Source organism: Triturus cristatus, chromosome 1_1 (genome assembly GCF_964204655.1).
Source record: "Triturus cristatus chromosome 1_1, aTriCri1.1, whole genome shotgun sequence".
In the NCBI taxonomy this organism is placed as follows: Eukaryota; Metazoa; Chordata; class Amphibia; order Caudata; family Salamandridae; genus Triturus; species Triturus cristatus.
Genome location: NC_140579.1, coordinates 56,664,904 through 56,681,479, shown reverse-complemented (window position 1 = coordinate 56,681,479; position 16,576 = coordinate 56,664,904). Strand labels below are relative to the sequence as shown.

Genomic DNA, 16,576 nt, shown 5'->3' with positions numbered 1-16,576 from the left:
TTGATGTGGAGTAACTTTTGTTGAGGTGTCCATCTGCCCTGCATGTGAGATGTAACAGGTGAGCTCCCCAGCCGGAGAGCGATGCGTCCGTTGTCAGTACTATCTGGGGAACCGGGTCCAGGAACGGTCGACCTTTGGAAAGGTTTGTGGTGGTCCACCACTGCAGAGAGCGATGGGTACGACCGTCTACTAACACCAGATCTGTTAATTGACCTTGGGCCTGGTTCCATTGGCGCGCTAAGCACTCTTGAAGAGGACGCATCTGGAGTCTTGCGTGAGGTACTATGAATATGCAAGAGGACATCATCCCTATTAGTTGCATAAACACTCGAGCTGGAAGGGAGTGTAGTGCCATAAATTTGGCACGTAGAGCCTGAATGTTTGTAATCCTGGTCGGATTGGGGTAGGCTAGCGCTTTTGAGGTGTCTATGGTGGCACTGAGGTATTGTTTTATGTAGGACGGTTGTAGATGGGACTTTGCGTGGTTTACTGTGAATCCCAGTTGGTGAAGTAGCTGGATAGTGGCACACGTGTGTTGTACACACTGGTTGTATGAACTGGCTTTTATCAACCAGTCGTCCAGGTATGGGAAGACATGGAAGTGTTGTCTCCGCAGATGTGCTGCCACTACTGCTAGGCACGTGGTGAATACTCGTGGTGCTGTTGTGACTCCGAACGGGAGTACTTTGAATTGGTAGTGTTGGCCGTCCACTACAAATCTGAGGAACTTCCTGTGAGCGTTGTGCACAGGAATGTGGAAATAAGCGTCTTTTAGGTCTAAAGTGGCCAGGAAGTCATTTTGGGAAAGCAGTGGAAGTACCTGCTGAAGTGTTACCATGTGAAAATGGTCTGAGTGTATGTATTTGTTTAGGGGCCTGTTCTGCTCGATTTTCCTGGCCTTCTTGTGTTAACAAGTGATTGAATGTGACTTCAGTCTCTTATCATTCAAGCCTAAGGGTTAGAGTAGTGAATGGAGCCTATTTACTAGGCACTTTGATATGATTCTGTGCTCTTCCCCATAGATCAGGGCTTGCACACATAGCCTAGGGGATAGATTCGTTAGTATTAGGGATAACCTGTCCTATAGTGAGGGTATTTCATGGAGCTGTGCTGAATTCAGGCCTGGTAGGCCTCAAACGGGAGAGACTCCATCTTTCTTTCTGCTTCGGCAGCTTGGGATGCTTCTAGGCCAAAAGTTATGTTTTAGTTATGAGGTGTTATTCGCTTGGAGCGAACCGGTTCAGGCCGGCCCTTATCGAAGGATTGTATTTTTCTTCATGCCGAAGACACTACATCAGGCCGGCCGGCTGGGAACGTGTCCTTGGTACGGGGAGGTACAAGAATTTGGTGGGCGGCAGGTTACGGGCCGGAATTTTCCATGAGGAAATGCACCTCTATATTAGTGAAAGTCTGAGGCAGTTACATGTTCAGTCCGTAGGCGGCATCTGGCCGTTAGCAGTAAAGCTACTACTTATTCCAGGGAAGACAGACGCCATCTTGAAGGCGGAGAAGAACCGAGAGACAGATGCTTTCCTAGCAGAATAGCCAGAGAGGAGAGAGTAGCCGATAAGGAAGAGGTCCCAGTGACTCGAAGAAGGGTGATTCCAGGCGAGCCGAGATACAGACGAGAAGGGAACCTAGATGACCACTGAGTGCAGGCTACATACTACTAAGGTGATGTCGACCCTTTCTTATTAGAGTGTACAACTTAATCTTTCACTTTTCTTTGCAGGTTATGTGTTATATCGTAATGTTATGTGATTGTGTATGTAATGAGTAATAAAGTATCCAGTTTGTAGTGAACCAACATGTGCTGCGTGTTCTTGTATAAGAGGGTAGCCTATTCTTCTAGTCAGCTGCGGCTACATGAACAGATGTTAATCCTGATCAGGTAAGTGGTAACTGAATAAGGGAAAGAGGAGCCCCTCGAACCTGAGAACAGGCTGTACTCAAACTGGCAATCCTTGTGTGATCTGATGAATAGTGAGCCCTTTTTGTTAAGGGTGGGCGTAGTTCGCGAAGTAGTACTTCGCGAAGCTACGCAAAGTGAAGTTCGCACTACGCGAGCTACGCGTAGCACTTCGCGAACTGCGTAGTAACATGTTCGCACTGTGCAAGATGTTGTTTTCAATGATTGCACAGTGCGGACAAGCAACCGGCACTGTGCAATCATTGAAAATGACATCTTGCACAGTGCGAGCTGTAGTTTTCTGCTGCTCGAGTAGATTTTTACTCGAGCTTCAGCTTTCTCAACGTGAACTGGTAGTTTCTCATCGCGAGCGGTCGCGAGCATACGCGACCACTCGCAATGAGAAACCTGACCTCCTCGCGTTGGGAATCTCGCCGGGAGGTTTATTTTCCATGCTCGCGATCGCCAACTTGCAGTTGCTGATCGCGAACAAGGAAAAAGTCTCGCCGGGATGTCATTTTGCTTGCTCGCGGTCGCCAACTTGACGTTGAGGACCGCGAGCAAGCAAAAAATGACCGCAGCACTACGCAACACTACGCTACGCGTGTTCGCACTGTGCTACGTGCAGTTCGCGTAGCGCGAAGTAGCGCGAACTTCGCAAACTACGCGAGCGTAGCGTAGTGCTTCGCCCAGGCCTACTTTTTGTATGTTATGGTGACCATAGGATGAACTGTCGTATGAGACTGCCATCTGGGTAGAGAGGTCTGGGTTCGTATGGGACCGCGAGGCCGCCACTTGTGATACTGTCGTATGGGCAGAGAGGTCTGGATTCGTAGGGGATCGCGAGGCCGCCGATTGTGCTGATACTGTCGTCTGGGCAGAGAGGTCTGGGTTCGTATGGGACCGCGAGGCCGCCACTTGTGATACTGTCGTATGGGCAGAGAGGTCTGGATTCGTAGGGGATCGCGAGGCCGCCGATTGTGCTGATACTGTCGTCTGGGCAGAGAGGTCTGGGTTCGTATGGGACCGCGAGGCCGCCACTTGTGATACTGTCGTATGGGCAGAGAGGTCTGGATTCGTAGGGGATCGCGAGGCCGCCGATTGTGCTGATACTGTCGTCTGGGCAGAGAGGTCTGGGTTCGTATAGGACCGCGAGGCCGCCACTTGTGATACTGTCGTATGGGCAGAGAGGTCTGGATTCGTAGGGGATCGCGAGGCCGCCGATTGTGCTGATACTGTCGTCTGGGCAGAGAGGTCTGGGTTCGTATGGGACCGCGAGGCCGCCACTTGTGATACTGTCGTATGGGCAGAGAGGTCTGGATTCGTAGAGGATCGCGAGGCCGCCGATTGTGCTGATACTGTTGTCTGAGCAGAGAGGTCTGGGTTCGTATGGGACCGCGAGGCCGCCACTTGTGATACTGTCGTATGGGCAGAGAGGTCTGGATTCGTAGGGGATCGCGAGGCCGCCGATTGTGAGATCTTGGTATACATAGTAGGAATCCCCTGTCCTTAGGTGATAGATATATGTGGTTGTAGGATTGTAAATAGGTTCTAGGGAGGGGGTAACGTTCTGGCTGGGTTAGTGAGGCCCTGATGAGTGGGTTCTATCTGATCCGAAAACCCAAGCAGAACAGGGCCGAAGGTCTAGGATGGGCCATAGAGTCTCGTCCCTTTTTGGTATGAGAAAATATAGGGAGTAGACCCCCATATTTCGTTGGTTGGTAGGAACGTGTTCTATCACCCCTTTGTGTAGGAGGGAGATTACCTCCTGCTTTAGTAGTGTTAGATGTTCCTGTGACATTGGCCGTTGTCTGGGTGGAATGTTTGGGGGGTAGATATTAGTTCTAGACAGTAGCCTGACCAAATTATTTGTATTACCCATTTGTCTGAGCGACCCTTGACCTTTGGGTAGGTCGCTCCCCTGCCCACGCAGCGCCACCAGTGCTCTCCTGCCTCCTGCCTGCTGCCTTGTGTGCCCGGTTGTGCCCCTTGTGTGTATCTGAGTATTTCCCCTTCTCTCCGTGTATCCTCGTATGAGTGCCCCACAGTTGATGGTCTGAGTGATTAATTTCCCTCTTTTTTCTTGTCTCCCTGAACGAGTGTCCCAGAGTGCGTGCTGACCCCTTCTCTCTCCTTGTACCCAGAGTGCGTGCCCCCCCCGAGTGCCCAGTCCCTTTAGTGCTCGTTTCCTGTTTTTTCCGCCTTTTTTTTGGCCGTTTCCCCGGCCCCTCGCCGTTTTTTCGCCTTTTTAGGCGCCTTTTCTTGCTCCTCGCCGTTTTCGCGGACTTCGCCGTTTTCCCGCCTTTTTTCTCCACCCCGCCTAGCCTCCCGCCGCCCTCCTCCCAGCTGACCCCTCCTCGCCGGCTACCCCATATATGGCGGCCGCTGCTGACCACGCATCGGGCACGCCGCTGGCGCACCAAAGGCGCGCCTAAGGCAAGCCCATCTGCGCCCGTCCGAGCCTGGACCGCGCCCAGCACCACGACCCCTGGTCCCCGCGACCCCCACCCCCCCGCCGCCTCCGCCTGACCTACGACACCGCCTCCCTCACCGCTCTCAACCCCGGCTGCAAGAAAAACTCCTCCGGAAATAACCTCGAATGCATCCTGATCAACACCCGATCCGTCCACAGGCACGCCATCGAACTATGGAACCTCATCGACTCAACAAACCCGGACATCGCCTTCCTCACCGAGACCTGGATGAACCCCTCCTCGGCACCCGACATCACCATAGCCATCCCCGACGGCTACAAAATCATCAGGAAAGACCGCACCAACCGCACCGGAGGAGGCATCGCCATCGTCCACAAGAGCTCCATCCGCGTCTCGACCTACACCGACGACTCACTCCCCGACGCAGAACACCTCCACTTCTCTATCCACAGCGACCCCAAGACCACCCTCAGAGGCACCCTCATGTACAGACCACCAGGGCCACGCACAAAGTTCAGCGAAGACGTCGCAGACTTCATCAGCCCACACGCACTCCCGTCCACCGACTACATCCTCCTAGGGGACCTCAACTTCCACCTGGAGAACCGCGCCGACAACAACACCACCACCCTACTGGACAACCTCGCCAACCTCGGACTGAAACAACTGGTCAACACCCCCACCCACTACGCCGGACACACTCTCGACCCCATCTTCTCTTCCAGCAAATACATCTCTTTCAGCCACACCTCTGAACTCTCCTGGACGGACCACAGCTGTGTCTACTTCAGCTTCAAGAAGACCACCGTACACCACCACGTCCAACAACCACCGAGAAGGCAGTGGAACCGTATCACCACCGAACAACTCAAAGCAGCCCTCTCCCAGAACCCCCCCGCCAGCACTACAGACCCCGACGAAGCCGCCAACAACCTCACAAACTGGATCTCCGAATGCGCCAACACCCTGGCCCCCCTGAAGACCCAAGCAAACAAAAACAACCACAAGAAAAACTCCTGGTTCACCCCCACCCTCAAGGACTCCAAAAAAGAATGCCGCACCCTCGAGAAGTCTTGGCGCCTCAACCAGACCGACGAGAACATGTCTGCTCTCAAGAACGCCACCCGCAAACACCACCAACTCCTCCGCGCCGCACGAAAATCAGCCTTCCAGAACAGACTCAACGACAATGCCCACAACAGCAAGGAACTATTCGGCATCGTCAAAGAACTCTCCGACCCCGACGCCGAAAACAACGCCATCCCCCCCTCACAGGATCTCTGCGACTCCCTCGCAGCTTTCTTCCACCACAAGATCACCGACATCTACAACAGCTTCGCCACAACCAACAAGAACCCACCACCGGAACTCGCCACCGACAACACCGCCATCTACACCTGGAACCCAACCACCACCGAGGAAACCACCCACATCATGAACTCCATCCACTCAGGATCACCATCCGACCCCTGCCCGCACCACATCTTCAACAAAGCCGACAACATCATTGCACCCCACCTCCGAGACGTCATCAACGCATCTTTCACCACCGCCACCTTCCCGGAGAACTGGAAACACGCCGAACTCAACGCCCTCCTAAAGAAACCAACAGCAGACCCCACCATACTCAAAAACTTCCGGTGCATCTCGCTCCCCCCGTTCCCCGCCAAAGTGATTGAGAAAATCATCAACACTCAACTCACCACCGCCCTGGAAACCAACGACTCACTCGACCCCTCACAATTCGGCTTCAGAGCTAACCACAGCACCGAGACCGCCCTCATCGCAGCCACGGACGACATCAGATCTCTGACTGACAAAGGAGAGACCGTGGCCCTCATACTCCTGGACCTCTCTGCAGCCTTCGACACGGTTTGCCACCGTACCCTAATACGTCGCCTCAGCAACGCCGGCATCAGAGGCAAGGCCCTGGAATGGATCATCTCCTTCCTCTCCGGAAGAACCCAGAGAGTCCGCCTTCCCCCTTCAGATCCACTACTACGGAGATCATCTGCGGCGTCCCCCAAGGATCCTCCCTCAGCCCAACCCTCTTCAACATCTACATGACCCCCCTGGCGAACATCGCACAAAAACACGGACTCAACCTCATATCCTACGCCGACGACACCCAGCTCATCCTCTCCCTCACCAACAACCCCACCTCAGCAAGAACCAGACTACACGAAGGCATGAAGGAAGTAGCGCTGGATGACAGACAGCCGGCTCAAACTTAACACAGAGAAGACGGAGGTCCTCATCCTCGGCCCTACTCCCACCGCCTGGGACGACTCCTGGTGGCCCCCCGCCCTAGGCAGCACTCCCCAACCCACCGACCACGCACGCAACCTCGGCTTCATCCTGGACTCATCCCTCTGCATGACCAGACAGGCCAACTCTGTGACCTCGGCATGCTTCAACACCCTCCGCATGCTCCGCAAGATCTTCCGCTGGATCCCCACCGACACCAGGAAGACCGTCACCCACGCCCTCGTCACCAGTCGCTTGGACTATGGAAACGCTCTGTACGCCGGCATCACTACCAAGCTACAGAAGAAACTACAACGAATCCAGAACGCGGCCGCACGACTCATCCTGAACATACCTCGCCACCACCACATCTCCGGACACCTGAAGAAACTTCACTGGCTTCCAGTCAGCAAGAGGATCACCTTCAGACTCCTCACCCACGCACACAAAGCCCTGCACAATATCGGACCAAAACTCATCAACCACCGCGTCTCCTTCTACACCGCTCCTCGCACCCTACGCTCGACCGGACAAGCCCTGGCAGCCGTGCCTCGCATCCGCAAAGCCACCTGGCAGCAAAGACCTGGAACTCTCTTCCCAGCCACCTGCGCGCCACACAGGACCACCTCTCCTTCAGAAGGCAGCTCAAGACCTGGCTCTTCGAGTACCTTGAGACCCCTACGGGTGAGTAGCGCGCTTTATAAATGCAAATGATTGATTGATTGATTGATTGATGGTAGCCCAGACAGGAAGGAAATCTTGGAGTCTGCCCCCGACCGGAGTGGGATGGTCTGGGGGGAGTGGAGGGAAGTCATTGGGTAGGTGTGGAGGCAGAGCGGGCGGTGTTTGTCTTGCCTCTGCCTTTATTATTGTTGCCCCTGTAGCCGCCTCTTTGGTAACCCCTTGTAAAGGTAAATTGGGTAGGAGCCTTACATGAAGTGGAAGCGGTGTCGGAGGAGTAGCCTCTGGATGTGCTCCGAAAGGAAGAACGGCGAAAGGACCGCCTGGGAAGGTTGGATTGTAAGGCTCCCATAGATTTTGCCGTGTCTGTGTCCTTTTTCATCTTTTCGAGGACCTCATCCACTTTTGGGCCGAACAGACGTTCCTGGTTGAGGATGGAGTCTTGTACCTCCGGTTGAAAACCTGAAATCCTTAGCCAGGCATGGCGACGGAGGAGGACGCTAGTATTGATGGCTCTGGAGGCTGTGTCTGCTGCATCTAGGGCAAAAAGGATGGAGGTATTAGTGATGGTTTTGCCCTCCTGAATTAGCTCGTTGGCCCTATTTTTGTATTTATCAGGAAGATGTTGCATTATGGCTTCTAGTTCGTCATTATGGGCCCTTTCATATCTTGCTAATAACGCTTGTGTATTAGCGATGCACCATATGTTGGCAGCTTGGGATGCAGTGCGCTTGCCTGATGCGTCCAATAGTTTAGACTCTTTATCAGGTGGTGGTGCTTCTCCTGACACCTGGGAGTTGGCACTTTTACGTGCTGTGGACACTACCAGGGAATCTAGTGGTGCTGGCCCTCTGATGTAGGAGGGATCTGTAGGGGCGGCTTTATATTTCTTCTCAATGCACGGGTTAATGACCCTGGCTCTGACTGGGTCTTTTCAAGACCTCCGGCGCATGTTTTATAACTCCCTTGAGCATAGGTAATATGGAGGTGGTCCTATGTGTGGTGTTAAAGGTATCGAGGAGGAAATCCTCCTCCACGGGGTCGGTATGGAGATCTACCCCGTGATAGTGTGCAGCCCTTTGCAATAGATGGTTGAACCCCAATGAGTCTAAAGGTGGGGATGGTCTAGAAGGGTATAGATCATCTTGTGGGACGTCAGTGATGTTATAATCGTCCCATGGGTCTGGGGAGCCTGTGGGAGTGGGGTCCCCTGTAGGTAAGTCATGGGGCACGTCCCCTATGTCATCATATGGATCCCCTTGATCATCATGATCCAGAGAGGGTGTTGGGGAATGATGAGGTGGTGGTGGAGAAGGAGAAGGTGGAGGAGGGGAAGGTGGAGGGGGAGGCGGAGGTGGGGAAGGTATTCTGAAAGGGGAGGTAGCAGAGTCTTTCCTCTTTGGAGGTGGAGGCGGAGCAGGTTTTTCCAGCTGTCTCTTTTTGATGCAGAGCATCAAATGTCCGGTTTTGGGATCCTTGGTTAATGTTTTTTGCAATGGATCCGGTGTAAAGAGTTCTGGTGAGGTTGGTTTGTCTGTCGGCGCCGAAAGCGTTGGGGCCGTTGTTTTTCTGGCTTTGTCCGTGCTAGTTCGCTGTTTGGAACTATGCGGCTTGGCTAATTGTTTGGTGGGCGCCAAGATGGTTTTTGGCTTCGAAGTCTCAGTGCCGGTGGCCTTGTGTGCTTTTATCGGTTCCGAAGATGGTGTCGGTACCGAGGAGCTGGAGCTGGGTTTCGACACCGAGTGTTTCGGTGCGGGGCTCGGTGCCGAAGCGGAGGCCATTTTCTTTTTCGGTGACGGTGCGGAGGAGTGTTTGTCGGCACCGACGGTGGGCTGGCTCGAGCCCGAGCCGCCGGAAGGCTTAATCGGCTTCTTTACCGGTCCCGAAGGTGTGGTGTGGGAAGCAATGTCTTTGGTCTTGCTTAGGCCCGGAGGCGAAGGCGTGACGAAGCCTTTTTCAGTGCCAGAGAGGGTGTGGGGGGGTAGATTGGTACTCACAACCCTCTGTGCCGGAGTGATGTCCTCCACATCTGAATCGTCGGCTTCGGAGGTGCTGACGAGGCCCTCGTCGGTGTGGTGTTCTTCTGGAGCATCGACGCCTTCCCCGAAGATGTCGTCCGGAATCGCCGTCGACGAGTGTGCCATAGTTCTTCGTGCCCTTCGGTCTTGAATGGTTTTCTTGGACCTGAAGGACTTCCACGCCAGACAGTCTTGAGCCTCGTGTTCAGGGGAGAGGCAGAGGTTACATCCTTCGTGGAGATCGGTGTGGGGGAATTTGGACCCACATCGAGGGCACTTCTTGAAGGGATTCCTTTCCATTAGCCAGGACCGGAGCTTGGGTAGGCCCGAAGGCCGTCGTGGACGACTGGAATCAAAGGTCTTTTCGATGAGAGCCGCGTCGAGTGTGAAGATCGCGATCGAAACAATACCGCGGATTGGGGTGAAGATTGCGCGTCGATTGGAGAACTGGAAACTGTTCGGAACCGGAGCGCGAAGATCACATCCGAGCCCGATGGCGGAAAAAAACAATCTGAGGATGGAGCCGAAGCCCATGCGCAATACGATCCAAAGGAGGAGTCACCGACCTCGTGACTTCCAAAGACTTTCCAAGAGGAAAAACTACTGCAAACATCCGGGCCCAACACCAGATGGCAATCTATGCAAAAGTGTGTAATCTGCAGCTCATATGCCTCGAACATATTGTTATCATTTCTAACTATAACTTTAACTTATCCTATAAGTTTTTTCAGTACATTTCTAGGTTTTTATTACGATAAAGTAATATTTTATTATCTTTTATAACACCAACCCATGTGGCATGTGTCTAACTCCCCGCGACCCCAGCCAACCCCACACTCCACACAGCCTTGTGGCAAGCGCAGCACGCATTTAGTCTTGCAGGTCCTGGATTTACTCAGGCAAGGCCCTGCTTGCAACCCCCGCAAGCAGCGAACACCCCACAGTACACAGCTCTCTTGCATGCTAAGCATGCGGTTGGACCCCACAACAAATATGAAAAATAAACATGAAAAATATTTGCTGCTGCCCCTGCTTCTGCTAGGGACATCACAATATATTATGTTAAAATGCCCCAGGGCATTATGGGGCACGCCAAAGATTAATAAATGAGTGGCTCCTGCTGCTCTTTTTTTATTCATTTTTATTTATAATAGTGGTAAGGGGAGCATGTGTCCTTCTCCCCAAACCATTACTCTTCCCGGGGACCCCATTCCTTGGGGCAAATTATTTATTCATGAGGGGGGCATGCAGCCTCCTCCACTAGCTTCAAACGGCTCCGGTGCCCATCCCCCAAGTCTAACATTTGTTTAAAGGAGAGGGCAAGGAAGCACTTTCCTAGAGGTGTACTCTCTGGACATAGAGATTGGGTCAGGCCCGGGGGATGGGATCTCCGAGGCCATAATCGGCTTGAGTAGGGGGGCCCATGCCTTCTCCTCTTTCCTAAGTATGCCGGGCAACCAAAGGATGGAGTTTACGGGGTTGTAACCAGCTCGGGAGGGGAGTGCAAACCACCCTTGCCTTTCATAACTATCCTGGGCCCCAAGGCATGAGGTCCTTGACCTGTAATCGGCTCGTGGAGGAGGACCCTCAAGAAATTCACCAGGCCCCAGGGGATGGGATCCCAGGGGGGCAAATAACCTTAGGGAGGGGGCTCCAGGCACATGAACTCGACCATCAAGATATACCAATATTTTGAAACCCTAATTTTCTAAATCTATTGAATGGATTTACACCACATCTAATAAATCATGCTTTCTGGACCAAGATCTAGCTTTCTGCTAAACGTGGTGTAATTCCGTTCAGCCGTTTTTGCACTATTGCATTCCTGAATAATCAATGTAAGATGCAGGAAGATTTTGCATTTTGGGTGACCAGCCTCCTTTTTCTTGGACCCTGAAACTTTCATGGACAGAGCTGATCAAAAATGTTTTTTTTTTGTTTGTGTGTGTGTGTGTGTATCTATATATATATATACACACACAAGCACCTCCATCGACGGTCACCCCCAATCCTGCAGGGTGGCTTCAGCTGAGTAACGGGACAGAGCTTCCATTACATATTCCATACACAAAGAAGCGCCAAAGCCAATTCTGGAAACAGACCAAGTGTTACATTCATAGTACAGAAGACACCACATTTTTCTTCCTGACGCGTTTCGGCTTCTCAATTAAGCCTTGATCACAGTTGAGCAGGTGAAAATGTACGATAATCTTTTGCTTCTAAATCCCAACACAAGTGATAAAGTAGCATGTCATAGTACAATACCCAGAGTGCACCTGGACTGGAGTCATATTTTCTCTTTTGACTGTAGAACCCATGACCCAGTCCTGAGGCGGAAGCCGGGAGCTGGAGGTACTCGTGTGATTGTTTTGATTTAAAAAAAACTGCTATTTTCGTTATTCTGTGTGGTGTCACTGTTGTTTTGTGCTTTTAAAATAACACGCACCCAAGCGCTTCCTCTGCCCTCTGCGCACAGCTGATTTCAGAGTTGCCGCGCCCTACCTCGCGCTTTCTCAGCTGCCGCCATCATCCCAGGCGTGCGCGCTGACTCCGCCCCCTTTCAGGCCACGCCCCCTGCTGCCTGTATTTAAACCGCCGATTCCTGGCGATCTCAGATAACCCATGACCCAGTCCTGAGGCGGAAGCCGGGAGCTGGAGGTACTCGTGTGATTGTTTTGATTTTAAAAAAACTGCTATTTTCGTTATTCTGTGTGGTGTCACTGTTGTTTTGTGCTTTTAAAATAACACGCACTCAAGCGCTTCCTCTGCCCTCTGCCCTCTGCGCACAGCTGATTTCAGAGTTGCCGCGCCCTACCTCGCGCTTTCTCAGCTGCCGCCACCATCCCAGGCGTGCGCGCTGACTCCGCCCCCTTTCAGGCCACGCCCCCTGCTGCCTGTATTTAAACCGCCGATTCCTGGCGATCTCAGATAACCCATGACCCAGTCCTGAGGCGGAAGCCGGGAGCTGGAGGTACTCGTGTGATTGTTTTGATTTTAAAAAAACTTCTATTTTCGTTATTCTGTGTGGTGTCACTGTTGTTTTGTGCTTTTAAAATAACACGCACCCAAGCGCTTCCTCTGCCCTCTGCGCACAGCTGATTTCAGAGTTGCCGCGCCCTACCTCGCGCTTTCTCAGCTGCCGCCATCATCCCAGGCGTGCGCGCTGACTCCGCCCCCTTTCAGGCCACGCCCCCTGCTGCCTGTATTTAAACCGCCGATTCCTGGCGATCTCAGATAACCCATGACCCAGTCCTGAGGCGGAAGCCGGGAGCTGGAGGTACTCGTGTGATTGTTTTGATTTAAAAAAAAACTGCTATTTTCGTTATTCTGTGTGGTGTCACTGTTGTTTTGTGCTTTTAAAATAACACGCACCCAAGTGCTTCCTCTGCCCTCTGCGCACAGCTGATTTCAGAGTTGCCGCGCCCTACCTCGCGCTTTCTCAGCTGCCGCCATCATCCCAGGCGTGCGCGCTGACTCCGCCCCCTTTCAGGCCACACCCCCTTCCTCACCTTGATATGTGTCAGTACAGGAAGCGCAGCGGACGAGCGCAGCGGGAGCGCCGTTTGCGCGCCAAAGGCGCGCCTAAGGCAAGCCCGTCTGCGCCAAGTCATCGCCTCTCGCCAGTCCCCCTGGTCTAATCCCGTCACCACCCCTTTCCTATGACAGAGAGCTACTACTTGGACTGAACCCTGGACGGTCTTGTGCCAACATTATAGGTAGACCCGGCCGCACCTGCCTACAATGCCAAACCTGCACTTTTACTACGACTGAACCCCACCCCATTCAACAGCTCCTAGCTCCGGAAAAAAACACCTTCGTCTCGATATTCCACCTCAACGTGAGATCGCTAGCCAAGCATCACCCTGAGGTTAATACACTCATCCTGGAGGAAAATCCAGACATCCTCTTCCTCTGTGAAACTTGGTTATGGGACGATACTTCCACCATCCCCAACCTCACGCTACCAGACGACTATCTGATGTCAACCATTAACAGAGATGGAAGAGGAGGCGGTATCGCCATAATCTATAAAAAAATATATTCCTGTGCATTTGTCAAGGAAGAACTGCCAAACTCCGAATGCGCCCATTTTAAAATCACCATAAATCCTAACTTCACGGTGTCGGGTCTCTACATCTATCGCCCACCTGGCCCTACCTCTAAATTCATTGAGGCCCTCCTCGAGACAACAACTTCCTTAATAACCAAATACTCTAACTTCACAATTCTGGGAGATCTTAATCTTCATCTCGACCAGCTAAATGACCCCACGATCAAAACGCTCCTTGCAGATCTCTCTGCACTGCAACTCAACTCCTTCATTTCCACTCCAACTCACTTAGCCGGTCACATCCTAGACCCAGTTTTCTCAAACCTAGAGAAACTTACTTCAGAGCCACCCTTACCAATGGGATGGACAGACCACTCCCTCATCAAATTGGCAATTCCGGTCAATAAAAACAGACACAACACGGCCTCGACTCGCCGATTAAAAAGGCCATGGCATAAACTATCTCATAACGACCTACATACGACCTTAGGGGACTTCCACCTGGACACCCATTCCGATATCAACGTTAACTATAGCGCGTTTCAAGAATGGATCACGGGCGGACTAGACAGTCTTATTCCAGCTAAATGGGCTAAAGGCCGCAATTCCCCATCCAATCCCTGGTACATCGATATCCTTAAAAATCTACGCAAAGAATGCAAAAAGGCAGAACGCCTCTGGCGCAGAGACTACAACTTAGAGGACAAAGCAAAATATCTAGGTCTACAGAAAACGTATCACAAAGCCATCCGTGCGGCACGCACCGCCTTCTACGCCAACAAGATCGACTCTAGTCCCATCCCTGCTAAAGAAATCTTCAAACTAGTACAAGAACTGCAGAGCAGCAAAGCCCCCCTCCCTACTATCTCCTCCGAGCAGCAGTGCGAAGACCTTGCCAGTTTCTTCGTCGATAAAGTACGGAAGATTTACACCTCCTTCCCTCAGCCCGCCCCTAGTACTACCAGCACTTCCTCCTCCCCTAATTACTCGAACATGACGCACATCCCAGAAATCACCGATGATATCCTCCTCAGACTATGCAAAAAGGTCAAATCTGGTTCCCCCGCAGACCCTATGCGCCCGGCCCAATTCTTGGAGTCACTCAACTTCTTTCTACCAGCACTTACCGCCATTCTGAACCTCTCCTTCACCTCAGCGTGCGTACCTTCAGCCTGGAAGCAAGCTTGGGTTTCGCCCATCATCAAGAAACCCACCCTAGACCCATCTAAACCGGAGAACTTTCGTCCTATCTCCCTGCTCCCATGGCTGTCTAAACTCGCTGAAGCTCATGTCAACAGCTCCCTGTCCCAGCATATGGTCAAAAACAACATCCTTGACCCATCGCAAAACGGGTTTAGACCAGGTCATAGCACTGAATCTGCTCTCTTAGCCACCACAGAGCACCTCTGAACGATCTTAGATGCCGGTCAAAGCGCTGCGCTGATCCTTCTGGATCTTAGCGCGGCCTTTGACACGGTATCCCATGTCATCCTTCTCAACCGTTTGGAGGCCTCTGGAATAACTGATCATGCCTTGAACTGGTTCAGATCTTTCCTCGAAAACAGATCCTTTCGAGTTTCCGCCCCTCCCTTCCTATCCAAACCCCACCCCATTGCACAGGGAGTTCCGCAGGGCTCTGCACTGAGCCCATCCCTTTTTAATCTCTACGTCCAGCCTTTGGCGGCAGTGGCCAAAGAATGGGGATTGACAATAGTATCATACGCCGATGATACACAGCTGGCCATCGCTCTTTCAGAAGGTCCTTCCAACCTCTCCTCTAATTTCAAAAACGGACTTTCTGCAGTCGCCCAGTGGATGACAATGAACTGTCTCCAGCTTAACGGCGGAAAGACAGAGGTTCTTCTCCTGGGAAATAACACCAACCTTTGGAATGAACACTGGTGGCCGTCTGCCCTGGGCACCATCCCCCCCCCAAAAAAACTAGTGAAAAACCTGGGCGTCTGGATGGACGACTCACTCAATTTCCGGTCCCACACCAAGAAAGTGGCCAGCACCTGCATTGGCCTACTGAGAAGCCTCAGCCACATACTAGGCTTTTTCAACGCCAAAACTCGACAACTAATTATTCAAGCCACTATCCTTTCGCGACTAGACTACGCCAATGTACTCCTTCTTGGTGCCAACAAATGTGAGATAGCACGTCTCCAACGTCTGCAGAACTCTGCGGCTAGAACTCTGGTCGGCCTCCCCCGCAGATGCTCAGCCAGAGCGACCATCAAAAAATTACACTGGCTACCCGTTGATTCTAGAATCAAATTCAAGACCCTTGTTATGTCCTTCAAAATTCTCAGACTCAACACCCCTCCCTTGCTTCAACCCCTCCTCACTCCCTACGCCCCGGCACGGATCCTTAGATCCTCCAACCAAAATCTTCTATGCGTTCCTCGCATTAAACTCAGCCGCATGGGCGGCCGCTCCTTTAGGTTCCTCGGAGCCAAGATGTGGAATGACCTGCCACAACATATCCGTTCTATAGACAGCCTACCAGCATTCCGGAAAGCTGTGAAAACGTTTCTATTCCCTTGCCTGTAACCCCCCTTGTCCTGCCCTCCTCTCAGACTAGGATCCGGGTTTCTAGCGCCGGGACGCCTCATTGCTGGGGCAGCTGTTGCGCTCTACCAAAACTATAGAATAGAATAGCCTTATAATCATGCTATAATAGTGTTACTGCCACACAGTTACATTCAAAGTATAAAGTTCAAGTGCAAAATCATTCCAAATGAAAATTAGTCACGTGCATTTAAAATGAATCTTAAAATCTTCTCTCTTCTTTGTATTGCCATATTAAATTCAATGTCTTTTGAAACTCTGGGTGTCCAGAATCATAGAGACGAGGTGAATGCCTCTCTCCTCTCCCTTCTTCTACTCTGTGCTCTGATATCTCAGGTAAATCCTTATAACAGGCCGGAGTGTAAGCGGGTCATGCCCCCACAACCAAATACAAAGACAAGCTCTATTGATGGGAGCCCCAAACAATTGAGTGCAGCTTCCGCTGTTTGACGTAGACATTAATACAGATTTACTATTTGCCTCTCTTTACCTATACCCATCCCCAAACCCCAAAATTACCCTTACCTCTCTCTACCTCTACCTATCCATGAAACTTAAAATTACCTGTATCTCTCTTTACATCTATTCTCCCTCAAACCATAAAATCTCACTTAAGTGACTACGTTTCCCCACCCTAAACTTCTCTTTACCTCCATTTACCTCT

General features: G+C 51.9%; 1 protein-coding gene across 1 annotated transcript in view; it reads right to left on the bottom strand.

Annotated features, from left to right (window-relative positions):
• The window catches only part of LOC146869375 (E3 ubiquitin-protein ligase TRIM39-like), a 196,616-nt gene that overhangs the window by 110,401 nt on the left and 69,639 nt on the right, over positions 1-16,576 (bottom strand). The window lies entirely within an intron of this gene.